The sequence below is a fragment of the Phalangium opilio genome, unplaced genomic scaffold, assembly GCF_054372755.1.
Source record: "Phalangium opilio isolate 3A_F unplaced genomic scaffold, DU_Popi_V2 ptg000354l_1, whole genome shotgun sequence".
Taxonomy (NCBI): domain Eukaryota; kingdom Metazoa; phylum Arthropoda; class Arachnida; order Opiliones; family Phalangiidae; genus Phalangium; species Phalangium opilio.
In genome coordinates this window covers 32361-49593 of record NW_028324229.1, presented here as the reverse complement: position 1 = coordinate 49593, position 17233 = coordinate 32361, and the positions used below count along the sequence as shown (strand labels likewise).

The window sequence follows — 17233 nt, the reverse complement described above, 5'->3', positions numbered from 1 at the left end:
GTACTAGTGGGTGCTTGTCGGTACTAATGGGTGCTTGTAGGTACTTGTGGGTACTTGTGGGTACTTGTAGGTACTTGTGGGTGCTTGAAGGTACTTGAAGGTACTTGTAGGTACTAGTGGGTGCTTGTAGGTACTAGTGGGTGCTTGTAGGTACTAGTGGGTGCTTGTAGGTACTAGTGGGTGCTTGTCGGTACTAGTGGGTGCTTGTCGGTACTAATGGGTGCTTGTAGGTACTTGTAGGTACTTGTGGGTACTTGTAGGTACTTGTGGGTGCTTGAAGGTACTTGAAGGTACTTGTGGGTGCTTGAAGGTACTTGTGGGTTCTTGTGGGTGCTATTAGGTGCTTGTAGGTACTTGTAGGTACTAGTGGGTGCTTGTAGGTACTTGTGGGTGCTATTAGGTGCTTGTAGGTACTTGTGGGTGCTTGTAGGTACTACAATATCTACAATTTCAAAAAATAGGAAAATATAGGAAAATTATCGAAATTATAGGAACTAATAGGAAGACATCCGAAAATAGAAAAAATTATAAAATTTAGGATATGTGGTCACCCAGCACAGGTCTATGGAATATGTTTGTGCACAGGTGTATAGATTGTTTTTGTACACAGGTCTACGTAATAATTTTTTAGCCTAAGTCTTCGGAATCTATTTGTATTATTGCATCCACTGTGCTTTGCACGTGAAAACGACGGGAAGGCAATTTGAGTTGGACTGGGCGTTGAAGCAATCGAGATTAATACTTCTATAATAGATGGTTAGGGCCTTGTTAGTTCAAACGCGGTAACTAATAAACGAGCAACACCACAAGACTTAAATGGAGCGCCTGCTTTTCAGTATAAGTTTTAAAATACTAGTTTCTAAACAGTTTTAACTCATATTAAGACTGAAGTGACAGATATTAATAAAAAGTGTCTTTGTACACAAAGACGCAAAAAAGTAAGAGATAAGTGTAGAAAATTAATTGTTTGAAGTAACAGATATTCAAATTTTCATTTTTGAAGACGTGATTATAAAACATCAATTATTTTAAAAAATTTCTTATCTTAGTTTTTTTCACAAAAATTTCAGAGAAACTACCTTGATACTACTGTTTATATTCTTGAAACATTTGTTTCGAGAAAGTTCCAATACTCGGATATCTGAAAAATAGAGCTAAAAGAATTTATTTTTTTATTTTAAAATTGAAAATATTGCGAACCGAAAATTACATTCGCCCTTTGACTGTGATGTAGTTATTAGAGTCAAAAGGATATGTAGCTTGATCGTGATCTTTTGAGAAAGATACAACACGTCAATTTTTGAAAACTCGAAAACTTTAAAATTAACGAACACGTTTTGTTTAGTTTTCATGCTTATTTTATTTTGTCTGCTATGAACGATTTTCTGTCCATTTTATTCTCTTTATAGGCCCGAATACTCAAACTATCTCTAAATTTAAAAAAAAAAATAAAATGCATACGTTTTCTATTTTTAAAATGATGCACATGTTTAAGGATAAAATATATTACTTAAAGAATTTTTGGTGAAAAAAACTAAGATAAGAAATTTTTTTAAATAATTGATGTTTTATAATCACGTCTTCAAAAATGAAAATTTGAATATCTGTTACTTCAAACAATTAATTTTCTACACTTATCTCTTACTTTTTTGCGTCTTTGTGTACAAAGACACTTTTTATTAATATAAGAGAGACACCATTGTTGGTGTGGTAATAACTTTGACAATTCCCACAAGTTCCATCGCTACATCAGCTCAATATATATTATACATATGCCTCGTTTAATTAAATTCTACGCGCCGCGCACCAAGTACGCTTCATCGCGTCTCGCAGCTGTATAAAATGTACCCTAGATGTCCATTGGTCGGAGTAAAAAAAGAGCCGGACCAGGGCAAAAAGTAGATAACAACTACTTTTGAAAACGAGAACAGTCGAGCGAGGAAAGATAAGAAAGGAAATAACATCCAAAAACCATTAGGAAATATCAACTCAATTTAAGTACTACTACAGACGGAAAATCATTCCCAACAAATATGTTATAGTATATCGAGTGAAAACGTACTATGTAGGCTAGTACATGCCTTATTTACTGGATAATATATTCAAGTCAACCAGAGAATCCAAAAAACATTCGGATAATGGCAATGTATAGAGGAAATTACCAGAACAAAATATATTATATTAAAGTTGCCAACCCAACACTTTGTCTGCTGCGAGAATTAGGCTTTATTATTAAAGGAAAAGTTCAGGTAACATATATTACAGTTTATTAGTTTATTAGAGAGAAGGTATAAGATGCCTAAGTATTCGCGTGCCATAGTCCCAGTCCCCCTTTTAAAATACAAGGGGGGACTAAAAGGAGGCCAGGCTATTTCGACTCTTCTCAGTCGGAAAATACGTAATTTTCGTCATTCGCGTCGCGCTGACGTGAGTTTTCAAGAACCAATAAGATGCTGGTTGTAATTTAGAGGCGGGGATTAACTCCGGACCTACGTTTGGACTGGAGATAAAGCTAGAAATGTGGCGAATTTATACCTTCTCTCTCATAAACTAGATATCACTTCTTGATTACACCTTAAAAGAACGGCCTTTTCCAAAATATGAAAGGAAAAATATTAAAAAAAATTAATAAATGACCTCTTATTACAAAATAATTAGCATTTAATTTAAAAACGAGGACTATCTACTGCGTCTCCGCCATCGGTTTAGTGGCGTCTGCTAGCCAAAATGAGGTATGAAGTTCGATTTAGCAGACGCCACTAAAGCAATGGCGGATGGCGCAGTAGACCTCGTTTTTGAAACTAATTAATTGCTAATTATTTTGTAATAAGAGTCATTTATTTCTTTTTTAATATTTTTCCTTTTATATTTAGAAAAAGGCCGTTATTTTAAGGTATAATGTTATATTACCAGAACTTTACCCTTTAAGGATGAATTAATAACGTCAGTTTTATATACTTTCGAATAGTAGGCCTAGAACAATAAAAAATAGCATAATAAACTCAACCAAAACTATACGCAGATGTCGAACAAATCTGGATTGTAGAATAATGGCTCATACGCGTAAAATCGCCTCCCACTTCAATAAAATGGAAATAATAAAAAAATATATATGCCAGTATATCTCATATGAAGACACGCCTTATGGTGAGATCAAAAACATTGTATCTAATTTTTACCTCTCCGAGTGACGTATGTCACGGAGAGGTTCTAAATTCGACGTGTCTGTCTGTCTGTCTGTCTGTCTGTCTGTCTGTCTGTCTGTCTGTCTGTCTGTCTGTCTGTCTGTCTGTCTGTCCGTTGTTATACCCACGTGACCGCGTTCGCAGTTTGCAGATCGGAGCAAACGTGTATTCAATTTCCAGACCGCATTTACAGTCCCGGAAATTGTATTCCACTTACAGGCTATAACTCCATTGTCTGTCTAACAACTGTTCATTTGTCCACCCCACATGGACACCAGTCTGAACTTTCTAGCTTCTAAACACCACCATCTTCTAGTCTTTCGCCCATTCCACATGGACACCAGTCTGTACACCTGGCTTCTAACACCACTATCTTCTGGTCTTTGTTTTTGTCCATCCCACATGGACACCAGTCTGTACACCTGGTTTCTAACACAACCATCTTCTGGTCTTTGTTTTTGTCCATCCCACATGGACACCAGTCTGTACACCTGGCTTCTAACACCACCAACATCCTTAAGGTTAAGACATACGCGGCGATCGGCTAGGGTTACGAGAAACGTCTAGCCTTCCAATGGAGGGGTCTTCCTCCAAGGTTCACGCAATTGCGATGTTCTTATCTACAGCCGCGATTCGAATCCCTTATATACTACCTATTTGAGTAAGTCGAAGCAACCGGCGTATGCTTCATTTCAAACGCCAATATTAGTCAAGTCTCTCTAGAATGTTTAATTGTTCTATATCAAAACGATGTAACGTTCAATAAGGCAAACAACTGACGAAGAAAATATTTAATATTAATTATATTTATTTTAATATTTAAGATAATCTTGTTTCTCATCTCAAAATTAATACGGAAAGAGTTAAAAAGCAGCTTATTTTTTTGTCTGTGTGTGTCCGTCCGTTGTTACACTAGTGCGTCGCGTTAGCAGTTAGCCTTGTGTTGATGTGTTAAGAAATCATACAGAACCTTAATATTCCCTTTTTACATAATATAAAGTGAATATGTGGAAGTATTTTTCGTAATTATGATGCATTTAGTAGTTTTGTAGCTTTAAAGCTCTGTTTCATTTTGATATTCCAAAGATTTTTTTTAATATTGTTATTTGAAATGGCTGTTTATATATTACTTAAGCTATACGACATCTGTATATAGAATAATCCTTGGTTTAGTGACTTCATGAAGAAACCTAAGACCTAGACTCCGGCGGGTAAAACAAGTATTATCCGCAATAGGCTTAGTGAAACAAAGTGTAAATTATTGAGGCCTGAAGTGAAGTAAACTTTTGGCTTTGATTTTCGTGTCTGAAATGAAGAGACATTAACGGTTCAGAGTGAGCCGAAAGTTAAATACACTCTTAAATAATCAGGTAAAGATTTTATAATAGAAGAAAAGATCATGGTGGCAATTAGATTAGTAAAAGGGCTAGTGGTAAACGAGTAGCTACAGACTTTTTATTCTCTTTACGGTGCGCTATGACTATTAGTGCGTCTGGGTATAATTTAGCTTTGGTGTTATTTAACGTTAACATTCGTGTTGGCAAACTAAGAATATTGTTGAGGTGAGACGAGACGATTGTGTTTACACTGAAAACCAGTTGTGAATGTAGCTACCAGAATATAGGGTAAACAGCTGAAGCGTAGACTTCATTTCCTGTTCTTTTCCCCATTGACTGATTTCCATGTGTCCAAGATTTATCCTTATTGGATGTAAAATGTCGTCTACTTTACTGTTTGCTATGTTTGGAATACTACTTCAATATTTCGTAAATTTTTACTTCAAAAAAGTGAAATAACTCCATATCTGGGTAAATAAGTTTGTAGTAGTAGACCTCTTGACTCGGAGAGGTAATATTTTGGTTTTCCCAACTTGTTACATAATAAAAAAAACCTCCAACCAACACGCAATAAAGTAGAGTTGATATTACAAGTTACGTCGTTTTAACACCCCGGGACATTATATTCTTTAAGTTTGACTTTCCAGAATGATAAATTGAATCCTTTTCATTTTACTATAAGAAGATATATTTATATAAGGACATATAAGAAAAAGAAGGAAGTCAGTATGAGCGAAAAATGAGATTTTGATCCCGAATCTGTATCTGTATTCTCGAGACCCATAGCCGAGTTTTTTTTGTTCGCGATATAAAAAAAACTATATATTGGAAAATAAAATAAAATGTGTCCGTAATCGAGGAGGACCTTATCCTTATCTATTCAGAAAGCCATCTCTCCTTTGATATCCAAAAATGCTTTTAAAAGAGAGAGAGAGAGAGAGAGAGAGAGAGAGAGAGAGAGGGAGAGAGAGAGGGAGAGAGAGAGGGGGAGGGAGGGGGAGAGAGAGAGTGGGGGTGGCAAGACAAAGCGTACGCGATTCCAAAGAAAGAAAATAAAAAGCAATCTTTTGAGGGACAGAATAAAAATCGATGATAAAGGATTCTTTATCTAAAAATAAGAATGAAATTCCGCAGTTCGAAAATACACCTATTATTTATACTTTAATATACTCCATTCTATTTTCAGTACGTAGTCAGTAGATATATCAGGGATAGATTTAATTTTAGAAGTAGGAATGGAGAACAGAGTAACCTGGGCGCGCGTCAAAGTCCCGGACCCCCTTCCACGGAACGGAGGGGTATGAAAGAAGAGGCGGGTCATAGCGACAGAGGTAAAAAGGAATTACGTACTTTTCGCCGTCCCCGTCAGCAACGTCATCAAAACGTAGTTTATGTGAGCCAATAAGATAATTTAAACTTTTCGTTACGTGTTGGAGTTATCGGTCTCCATTCCTACTTCTAAAATTAAATCTATCCCTGATATACAGGGTGTTTTTGAAAAGTCCATCAATAATGAAGGGACGTGTTTATTGGAACATTTTGAGTCGAAAATCTTCTATGACTATTTTCCGTCCGAGCCACTGTTTTCAAGTTGGAATTGGCGTAATTTACGTATGACCCCTTAAATTTAATTAGAAAATTGAAATAGAACTGTAATCTAATTAAGGGATTATCCCTAAAACATTCAAATAATAACTCAAAAACAGTGGCTCGGACGGCAAAATGTCATAGAACATTTTCGACTCAAAATGGCCCAATAAACACGCTCCTTCATTATTGATGAACTTTTCAGAAACACCCTGTATACTTACTTAAAACGGAAAAAATAATATACAAAAGTACTTTATTCTACAGGGCAGAATGTAATTTAACTAAACTTACGAAGAATTCCTCGTTACTTGTTGTAAGACAAAATCAAGAAGGAGAACTTTTTTCCTGTTACTCCTTGGACAAAGTTAAAAATATCATTTTCACGAACTGAAATGATTTACGCGAAAATTATGCTGGTAAAACTGTTCTACAACATCCAAGCCTAACTCGTGTGGAAGTTAGGTATATAGAGCCTTTTGTATTTACATTTCCCTCGGCCGTTGTACGTACGGTAAAGGGAACTCTACAAATTCATTAACTTATGAATAATTCAGGAATAAAGGAAGAGTAGAAAGAAAACATATACGCGGATATCATTTTTAGGCCAAGGCAAACCTCGAAACCTTTTTCGTAAGTACTGGGCCTGGGCCTAGGCCTAGTACTCTCTTTTTTTCAAAAGGGAAGAGTTCTCGCTTTAGTCCAGCTCTAATAGTTAAGGAATGGAATGGAATAATATGGGCGCCTAAAAGCGAGAGTACGTTTCTCATTAAAATCCGAGCACGTTTAGATTATTTCTTATACCCGCCGGGCTACGAGTATGTAACCTTACAATTCCGGGAACAAAACGGTTGGCCAACTGACGTGCTCTGCAAGTTTCTCCTCGGACAATTTTTTTTTGAAGGGATAGTAGTGAAAATTGAGGGCAATAACTGCAACCAGGAGTATATAATACTTCTCTTCGAGAGATGTGTACCTACCACAAAGCGGGGTAATTGTAACAAGATTCTTCCAAACATCGGAATTAACATTTGGAGCAAGGTTACTAAACCGAATCACATACGCGATAAATAGTTCCCTACTCATCATTACTCTATTAGCGCTTAACTATTTGCCAAGGCGCATGCGCTTGTGCGTTTTTGTCCCACGTCAAGACAATCAATGTTTATGGGTTGATTGCTGGGGATTTAGTACCAAACAGTTATAGAATTCACCCCACGATGTGAGGCTCATCTGAAGTTTAATGAGCAGGAAAGCAAACAAAAAGGGCTCCTTCGCCTGGGAAGAATCATGTTACACAACTAAAGTATTAAGAGGATGCAGAGTATCATCCTTCTTCTATTATCCACTTCTGCTGCAAGAGTGTGGAGCATGTCGAGTACGATTATGTAAACTAAACCAAAAACACAATTACGTCATAACCATAACAATGTCGTTTTCTTCAGCCTGTCTTTCACGTGACCGTGTTGTCTGCTTAGAAATTACCTTTTGCACGTTAACGGCCAACCCAGAGATCAACCCTTTGCCACCACCAGAAATAAGCAGCCGACATAATTTAACCAATGAAAGGCATCGCTTCTTAGCCAATCAACAAAAACCGGATCTAGTTACTCCAAAACCGTGGCCGGGCTATTCAAAAGCCTTGTGAAAGGCTAAACTTTCCGCTCCTCTTGGTATATTCTCTTTGCTCAAACAAATAATAATAGATTTATACGCTACTATCCCTTTAAAGAATGTAGAGAAACAATTTGGTCGATAACAGAGGGATATGTTTGTAAAATTTTTCGTTCGTTTCACTTATTATTAATAAAATAAATACCGCATTCGAAATGCCGCACTGTTTAGAGACGCTAAACCTAATCCTATGGCGTTAAACACGTACAAAAATGCTTGTTCGTAATTTCACACGTAATAAATATATCTCAGATAAAGGGAATAGCCATTAATGTAGCTATGAGTTTAATAAAGGTTGCCATGCGAGAAACTACCGCTCTATTTATAGCTAGTGGTGGAGAGGGTTAGTTAAAAGAGTCGCGCAATATTCACCTGGTAATTTTACCAATTCATCATATTCGGAATCTCGCCACGTATGAAAGGGTACTACTAACACAGCGGCCGTTAATAAAATAAACGCCTTATGGTTATAATACGTCCAAAATACTTTGCAATTCTATCTATGGTAGAAATCGTGACCCAGACTTTTACGGTTAAAGACCTAACACGCGGTTTTTTGGCTCAAAACCAATCAAAATTTTAAATTCCAGTTTACGACTTAAAAATTGCATATTTAAAACAAGAGAGCACTTACTGAAAACTACTGTTTTAAAAAATTGTCCCTTATTTAATAACGCGAAAGTTTTATGTCAGAGATCAATTTTTGATTTGGTGATTCAACTTATCCAACTTCTGTTCACACGACTGAAGTTGACTCATCTAAATTAGGGTTCATACAATTTTTGAGAAACCGATTACCCTGAGATATCAAGGTGTTTTCCCCACATATTCCCCTGTGATTTCCAGGATTTTTACCTTTATATTGAGTAATAACAACGGGAGTGGTTTTTAGAGTTGAAGCAACCCCTTCAGTGAAAACTTACTCAAACCTCTCAAAATTCCCTGATTTCCCCGAGATATCAAGGTTTTTCCCCACACATTTCCCTGTGTTTTCCAGGTCTTTTCCCCAACGGGAGTGGTTTTTATAGTTGAAGCAACCCCTTCAGAGAAAACTCACTAAAACCTCTCAAAATTCCCTAATTCTCTGAATTTTAATAAAAAGTCTATATTTCCTCGAGTTTTAAAAACCAACTACTTATTTCACCGAGTTTTCCAGGTTTGTATGAACCCTGTAAATGAGTCAAAAAGTGGTTTCGTTTCTAAACTGCCTTTAATTGAAAGCAACCAACCCCAAAAAGTAGTGGTTCGCTTTTTCGTCTCAAAATTAATCATTGAAATTACGTTGAGCTGTTTATAAATATACATATAAAAATCAATGAATTGTCTATTTAAAAACGCGCGAAAAAGGCGTTGTTGACGTACTGTAGATCTAAGCGAGGTTTACTCGTAACAAGGGGGATAATAAGATGACGGTCTGAAATAAACGCTAAACTTCATCCAGCCACACCCACTTAACTATACGGACGGACGGAGGGATCTCCTAAAATGAATTTTCCAAGCTATATATATATAGCTATATATTCCTATATATGGAAAATATAAACGTACCTTTACAACACATTAGCTAAATGACCTGACTCGTTTTACCTAGAGGGAGGGAACCGAAAAGGGTTGCCGCGTTAATATTCATGATGGAATAGATATCCGTGCTCCGACTCAAACTCGTTTAGAATATAATCCGTCGCTGAAGAAAATTAGAAAAGAATTTAAGTTCAACACACTTTTAACCGCGCGGCCATTCCCAGCGAAAATATTTTTGTATATCCATATAAATCTATTTTCCTGATAATTTCAAAGACTTTCTTTATCATAAATTAATTACATGTTATTTCTAAGATGCCAACAGCGTAAAACACCCCTGAATGTCATTGATCTTGTCATTATTTTACAGAAGAATGCTGAAAATAATGAAACCTTCCCCCACCCAAAAAGAAAAAAAAAATTGTCCATTTACTTCACATAGCCATAGCCAACATACTGAAACGTGATATTGTAAAAACGAGGTTAATGAATATCCTTATTATATACCTTATTTCAATTTTTTTCACGGAATCTCCCACCCCTTCTGTTTTTTATCACTAATTATTTCCGATGCGTAAAAAATTAAGCTTGCTGATTGATGATTTTTGGAGGGACTTTTAGAAGGAAAAAATCTATCAGTGGCTTCGCATTCGAAATTCTAAACTCTAAACTTTGCACCGCGAGTTATAATACACTGTTTTAATTATGTTAAATCGGTTTAGATAGTTCAAATTACGTCATCATTATCTAAACAATTTTCGGTTCTCGGGAAAATGAGACATAATTAACCGAACATGAGATGCTACGTATAATTATTATACGTTGTTTAACAAGTAATTTGCGGTACTCGGAACTAATTGAGCGACTACATTATGTTTAAGTTTTAATTTGGGTTTTACGGTACGAGATAATTAGGGCAATTACGTTCGTGACTTAAGCAAACGGGAACTAATTTTAGTAATATTAACGTTGATACGAGCTAAATTATATCCTCAAACTTGGAAAATTTAAGTCATCGAGATTTAGTCAACGAAACACAATTCATCGAACCCTTTAAATCGTACAGTGGCGCTGCATAATACTAGAATTGAACCCCGTGTCAATGGTATTAACTTAATTAAATGCAATTAGGCCTAATTTGCCTAATATCTGACCAACTCGGTCGTACCAGTCCCCATTCTAACAATTACAAAGCTGGCTCGCGGACGAACACATAAGACGTAGTTTTTTGACCTTACTGAAAAACTTTAATAGTAGCAGAAGGGGATAATTTCAGAAGGATGACACTCTGTATCCTCTTATAAGTTTGTTATGCAACATGATTCTTCCCAGGCTCACCCTTTTTACTTGCTCTCCTGCTTATCAAACTACAGATGGGCATCGCAACGTGAATTCTATAACTGTTTGGTACTAAATCCTCAGAAATCAACCCACAAACCTTGATTGTCTTGACGCGGGACAAAAATCCACAAATAGTTAAGCGCTAATAGAGTAGTGACGAGGGAACTATTTATTGCGTATGTGATTCGGTTTAGTAAACTTGCTCCAAATGTTAAGGGATGTTGGGAAGAATCATTTTACAATTACCCCGGTACAGTTCTCTCGAAGAGAAGTTTTATATACACTTCTGATAGTAGGTATAAACAATTGAAAACCGCTATATAATCGACCTTTCAAGCTCTACGTTTCTTTCTTTCGAGGTAGTTTAGTCTCAAAAGACAGCCTAAAGCGTGTAACGTGGACTGAGAAGCGAGGATACGCTTGATGCGCTGAAGGATAAGGTCAAAGAAAAGAGGAAACAAGTGTCTCCTCGCGTTAACTCTCTCGAGATTACTGGAAAAACACTTAAAGAGCTCGCAAAGCGAAAGCATCAGTGTGAGAAAAATACCGCCACTAGCTTTTTAAGCCTTTTTTATGACGTTTCTCGCGGCTTCTCCATCTTTTAAACCCTCAAAAAAGAAAAAAGAAAGAAAAGAAGATTTTCCCGGCTTCTTTCGACCCATCATAGACACGAGAAATTCCATAAACCAACAAAGCCCATGCACGGTTACTCGCGAAGAAACGCGGTACCATTTTGTTATTTGTTATATCTATACTTTCCCGGTAAAGCCGAATTCTTTTTTATTTCTTGTCAAAGATGAAAATCCTAAATGAAGGCTCATAAAGAAACGCTTATAATCTTCCCAAAAGATCCAAACCACTTCTTAGGATATTTATATATATATTTTTTTTCCTTTTTGCTATTTTTCAAAACTGCTTTTAACTTTTCTTAATTTTTTTTTTTAAAAAAGGACGCTAGATTTTAAAGTTTTCCTATGGGATTTTGTTACTACGCTTTTAGATGTCGTTTAGCTTAAAGCAAGTCTCGGCTGTGGTTTAGTTTAAACAAATGCCACTAGATGCTCCCATAATCGAGGGGTGGAGTTGACTGGTATGTTATCGATTGGGCGTGTTATCAAAACAGCATTGTCCAAAACGGCTATTTCATAAACGCGTTTGCCATTATAGCCATTTCTCGTTTTAGCGCATTTTGATTACAGCGTTTATATCTTGAGCGTACGAAAGTACGCCTTTTCCAAAATATTGTTGTTTATCTTCATTGACTTCCCAAAATAATATGCCTTTTCCAAAAAATTATATTTTATATTTACTTCCGATATAACATTACTCCTTTTTGCATAATATTGTTCTTTGTTCTATATACTTAATATAATAGAGATTTCCCTCCCTATCAATCACAGTTTGGGCGGAAACAGCAACCGCTGTTTTGGGAAATAGCGCTGTATTGAGAAACGCGGAAACAGCAACCGCGGTTTTGCTTCCACGCGGTTATGCAAACCGCTGTTTTGGGAACCGCTTTATTCCAAAACGCTCTTTTGAAAACCGCTCAACTACCCGTGAACCGAGTTGACTTACCCTCTAAGCTTAGAAAAGACTAGTTTTAGCTTCGCCCTCATGGACGACTTCTGAATGATTCCTGCATTATACAAGGTAAAATTTGTGTTTAGAATTTCAGCCAGAATGTTAGGGGTTGCACATGAGCCGACAGTTGCTTTAAGGATTAAATCAGAATTTTTTGAAGGGATTGGGGCCATGTTTTAAACAGCCACAAGTAATGGTTCGTTCGGGGAATTGGTGGGCATTTTTAGAAAACAAATGGGTTGTTAAGTGGTTACCAGCTATGAATTTTGAGTAAGTAAGTACTGGATAATGATCTTATTTGCGTTTAACCTAAAGATATTGTTGCTAACAGCGCCTGTATAATTTATTTCTCTGCTAAACAAGCGTGCGTATAACTGAAGTCAGCGACCAGGCTGAATATTTCCCTATACAGAACGCCTGCAGAAATTTTACACGAGCAATACACGACTGTTAAAGGGGGAAGTGTCAAAACAGGATAAAAGTTTCAATATTACGCCCAGTTTAACAGCAAATTAAATACGGTGTCACCTTTCATAGTCTGTCCGTATGAGCTATCTCCAAATCATCGCGTATACACTAGGGAACAAAATTGGGAACAATAGAATATTCTGTCAAATAATCCATAAATCAAACGAAATCTAAACAACAGTTTTGACGTAATCAAAACAACGGCAAAAGTAACCAACATCATTTGATAACAATGCGCCAGTGAAATTATGGAACTATACTCAAATATATTGCAGAAATGGAAATTTCCGTACACAACAAAGAACCTCAAAATTTGGGTTAAACGAAAAGGTGTTAAACGCGTATGCCTATACTTGACTAAATATACAAAAGAAAATATTTAATAATTAACTTCGGTTTTATCTACTTCCGCAAATATAATTGCTACACACATATATATACGAAATTATAGAGAATAGAATACAAATCATTTAATGAGGTCCGTAACATTTTAAAAGCAAACTATTTAAACTAGGTTTGGTCGCTCTAATCGCGGTATTATAAAGTCAATGGTAAAAGATAAAATACGATTGTTCCGTTTCATAACAACCAATGAGAAGGCGGGGATCCATTTTGTTAAGGGATTTTAAAAGTTATCCGACAAAATGGTATACCAATATACTTTCAGGAAAATGTTCAGATAATTGCTTGACCTATTCAACAAAATTTATTCAAGTACCCCATGAATATGTAGGAACCATTCTCTAACATAAAAAAAACTCAGAACTTTTCTTCATTAAAAATTAGTTAGCGACCTAAATTAAGGAATTTAATTAAACTTATAAGAAAATTAAATAAATTCACGGGTTCACTCAAGCCAGGGATAGACTTAATTTTAGAAGTAGGAATGAAGAACAGAGTAATCTGGGCGTGCGTCAAAGTCCCGGACCCCCTTCCCCGGGACGGGGGGTATGCGGGGGGTATGCGGGTCATAGCGACAGAGGTAAAAAAGGAATTACGTATTTTTCACCGACGTATTTTTCAGCAACGTCATCAAAACGTAGTTAAAGTCAGCCAATAAGATAATTTAAAATTTTCGTTTCGTGTTAGAGGGAGGAGCTCAATACTGGGCTATGAGTCGGACTGAAGTAAATACTAACCGTTCTCCATTCCTACTTCTAAAATTAAATCTCTCCCTGCTCAAGCCTACAGTTAACTAATCGAGCATTCAAAGGGGTCTAGTGGTCTACGAGGGAAAATTTCAATATAAATATGAAAAGCCGGCAGTCATAGCGAATACGTAGTCTGCTAGCTATTAGAAAAGTCTGGTATATCGCGGGTTTCCCTTTGTTGTTAATTTTAATTAATTTCAATTATACTCTAACGCGGGGAGGGGGCGGGGTTAGGAGGGATTGGGATCCCAAAATGTTGGCGGTATATTACAATATACATTAGATCGCAGTCATAGATATTTTAACGACGATTTTTGGCAAGTTTAATTAATTTGGCCGCGTGTAGTAATTAAAGCCATCTTTAATCCTCGATGGTGGTTCCTAGATAACGTAACGTAGCCCACCCCCTGGGGGAAGGAGAAACGGACACCCCCCCCCTTTCTCGGTTATTTAGGCTGTTCATGGAGAAAGGGTAAATGAAGCCATTGAGGGGTAAGAGACAAAATTAGACGGTGCCTCAATTAATAAATTCATTATTACTTTTCTACTTAATTCACATTTCTACCATGGACGGACAGGCCAATGTTCATTTTATAATTTGTCCTAGTAAGTGAGACGAATGGAGTAAGGATACCCAAACTAAGGTCCATTCTGGTTGGTTGTTCCTTGGACATAGTATACATTAGTTATAACGAGACGTTCACGAAGACAACCGAATTAAGTTTAATAGTAAGGAAGTAGCTCTAGCCTCTTGAGAAATTGCCGCCCATAAATCCTGGAAGGTATATACAGACAGAATTCGGTTCAGTTCAGTGGACAAATTACATTCCTCTTCTTCCCCCCTTATGGCATTCCCTATGGGTTATAATTTGGGATCATCATCTATTGAAGTCAATTTGTCATTGTGTCAAACTATCGTCCCCTGTAACCGAGACAGAGGCTTATAAATACATATATTATAAAGTAGATTAAGATCGAAGTTATATATTTGAACTTGATTAACATATTCAAAATCCAAGCCAAAGCCATGTACAGTACATATTTTCTTAAGGTTATAACTGTTTTCATACGAAGTACAGTTAACACTAGCCCACATAAAGACTGAAACATATTTAAAGGAAAAGATCCCGTTTCCACAATACCTTAAAAGAACGGCCTCTCTCTAAATATCAAAGGAAAAATAAAAATTAAAATTAATGATCTCTTTTTACGAAATAATTAGTATTATAAACGAGGACTACTGTCCCACCATTGGTTTAGTGGCGCCTGCTAGCCAGAGCCCCTTTCCCCTACGGGATTGATTGAACCAATCCCGTGCGGGTTCTGGCTAGCAGACACATCTAAACACGGCGAGACAGTGACCAGCGTTTTTAAAATAAAATAAAATAAATGGTAATTACTTATAGAGATCATTTATTTTTTTAATATTTTCCCTTGTAAATTTCGAAAAAAGGTCGTTATGTTATCTAACTTTTCCTCCAAAAACAATTTAAGCCAAGTGAGTGGATTACGATGTCCCGTCATTATCAACCAAAAAATCACCACTTTGGGGGCTATTTATTTTTACAAATACTTCAGGATTTAATCAATTTCTAATTTAGTTCGGGTGCTACGTATTTGCCGGTTTGGCAGCGTCGTTTACCGATAATGGGTCTTTCTACCTAATACGCAGAACGGCATAATCCCCTACTGTCTTAATATTAGCTCCCAATGAAGCTAGCGGCTATTACGTCGCACTACGAACATCCAATAGTTTTGGATTTATCCGTATAGAAGCCAGCTAAACTTTCATCCGTCAACTGGTAACGCAATCTGGATGGTGGTGTTAATTAGCGAGGGAACCACACTGGCTGTTGTCCGTGTATACCATACAGTGTTGGAGCTATTAAATACTAAACGACAGATAGGAAGGGTAATGCTTCAGACCGGAAGTAAAGGGGAGGGCGTGGGGTTATTATTCTATAGCCTGCATGGGTTGCGCGATACAATTACTTCCGGTTTCGATTATGAAGAGAATCGAGGATACGTGGACTTGGGAGAGAAGGGACGTTAATGCGGCCACATTTTGATCCTCTAAATCAAATTGATAAGAGAAAATTTCAATTGAAAACTTGTGGAATTTGAAAGAAAAGTGAAATTTTTAGATAAATCCGAAACACGTTCGCGATATGAATGCGCGTCACCTTTATCTTGAGAGTTATCAGAAATTACAACCCATGAATATCCCCCAAGCCTTCGATATAACCATAAGTATATAATACTTCCCTTCGAGAGAAGTGTACCATATTGTAACATGATCTTCCCAACATCACTTTACATTTGGAGCAATTGGTTACAAAACCGAATCACAAATGCGATAAATATTCCCCTCATCATTACTTAATTTGCCAAGGTCCGTTTGTGGATTTTTGTCCCACGTCAAGACATTCAAAGTTTGTGGGTTGATTGTTGAGGATTTAGTACCAAAGAGTTATAGAATTCATCCCCCAGCACGGTGCGATGCCCAACTGAAGTTTGATGAGCGGGGAGAGCAAACCAAAAGGGGGTCAGCCTGGGAAGAATCATGTTACAGAACAAAAATATTCAGAGAATACAGAGTGCCAGCCTTCTTCTATAATCCCCTTCTGTTAAAACTTACACTTGAGTTGAAACAAAGTATATTACGTTTAACTATATAAACCGCTGCCAAAAATATATAAGAATATAAAACGAACTAGGAAAATTGGTTGGCAAAATGCATCACGTAACTGTATTTCGTTATTTCATACTGAATGTATCCTACAGTTAGGGGCGGGGAAATTTGTAATACAGATGTAGTTACATTATGTTGTCTATAGTAGCAGAGAAAAGGGTAAATCTTTAGCCTGAGAAAGTGAAAAATTGGTTTTGGTGGCGAGGTACTATCCGGTATACCTTTAAAAACGGGGAAAAAATTACATTTACGGTATTTCGTGAAAATCTCTTCATTCTTTTCAAGATTCTAAGAAACTAGACTGTGAAGAAAGAGGCGGCGCCTTTCCTATATTTTCGATTGAATCACGCTATGATATATATTGCCAGACTTCCCATCTCCCATACAAAGATTTCTATATAGCAACTATATATTGGATAAAACTATATGACATATATACAGGGTGTTTCTGATAAGTCTGCAGTAAATCAAGGGGGATGTTCTTTGGGTGCACGATTTTAGTCGAAAATGTAACTTATTTGACATTTTCCCGTCCAGGCCAGTATTGTTTTCGAGTTATGATTTGAGGGTTTTAGGAATGACCCCTTAATTAACTTAGAAATCATTGTTTAAATCAGTTAAATTTAAGGGGTCATCCGTAAAATACTATGGACAATCATAACTCAAAAACAGTGACCCGGATGGCAAAATGGAGAG

General features: G+C 36.6%; 1 protein-coding gene and 2 long non-coding RNA genes across 3 annotated transcripts in view; 2 read left to right on the top strand and 1 right to left on the bottom strand.

The window, feature by feature from the left end:
* The window catches only part of LOC149602598 (carbonic anhydrase-related protein 11-like), a 56890-nt gene that overhangs the window by 8523 nt on the left and 31134 nt on the right, over nucleotides 1-17233 (top strand). The window lies entirely within an intron of this gene.
* Nucleotides 6327-8770, bottom strand: LOC149602599 (uncharacterized). The gene is made up of 2 exons (XR_016377835.1): nucleotides 6942-8770; nucleotides 6327-6854 (listed from the first exon to the last, which is right to left on the bottom strand). It is a non-coding gene; the product is annotated as an uncharacterized LOC149602599 (long non-coding RNA).
* Nucleotides 7368-7757, top strand: LOC149602600 (uncharacterized). Its single transcript, XR_016377867.1, has 2 exons — nucleotides 7368-7487; nucleotides 7555-7757. It is a non-coding gene; the product is annotated as an uncharacterized LOC149602600 (long non-coding RNA).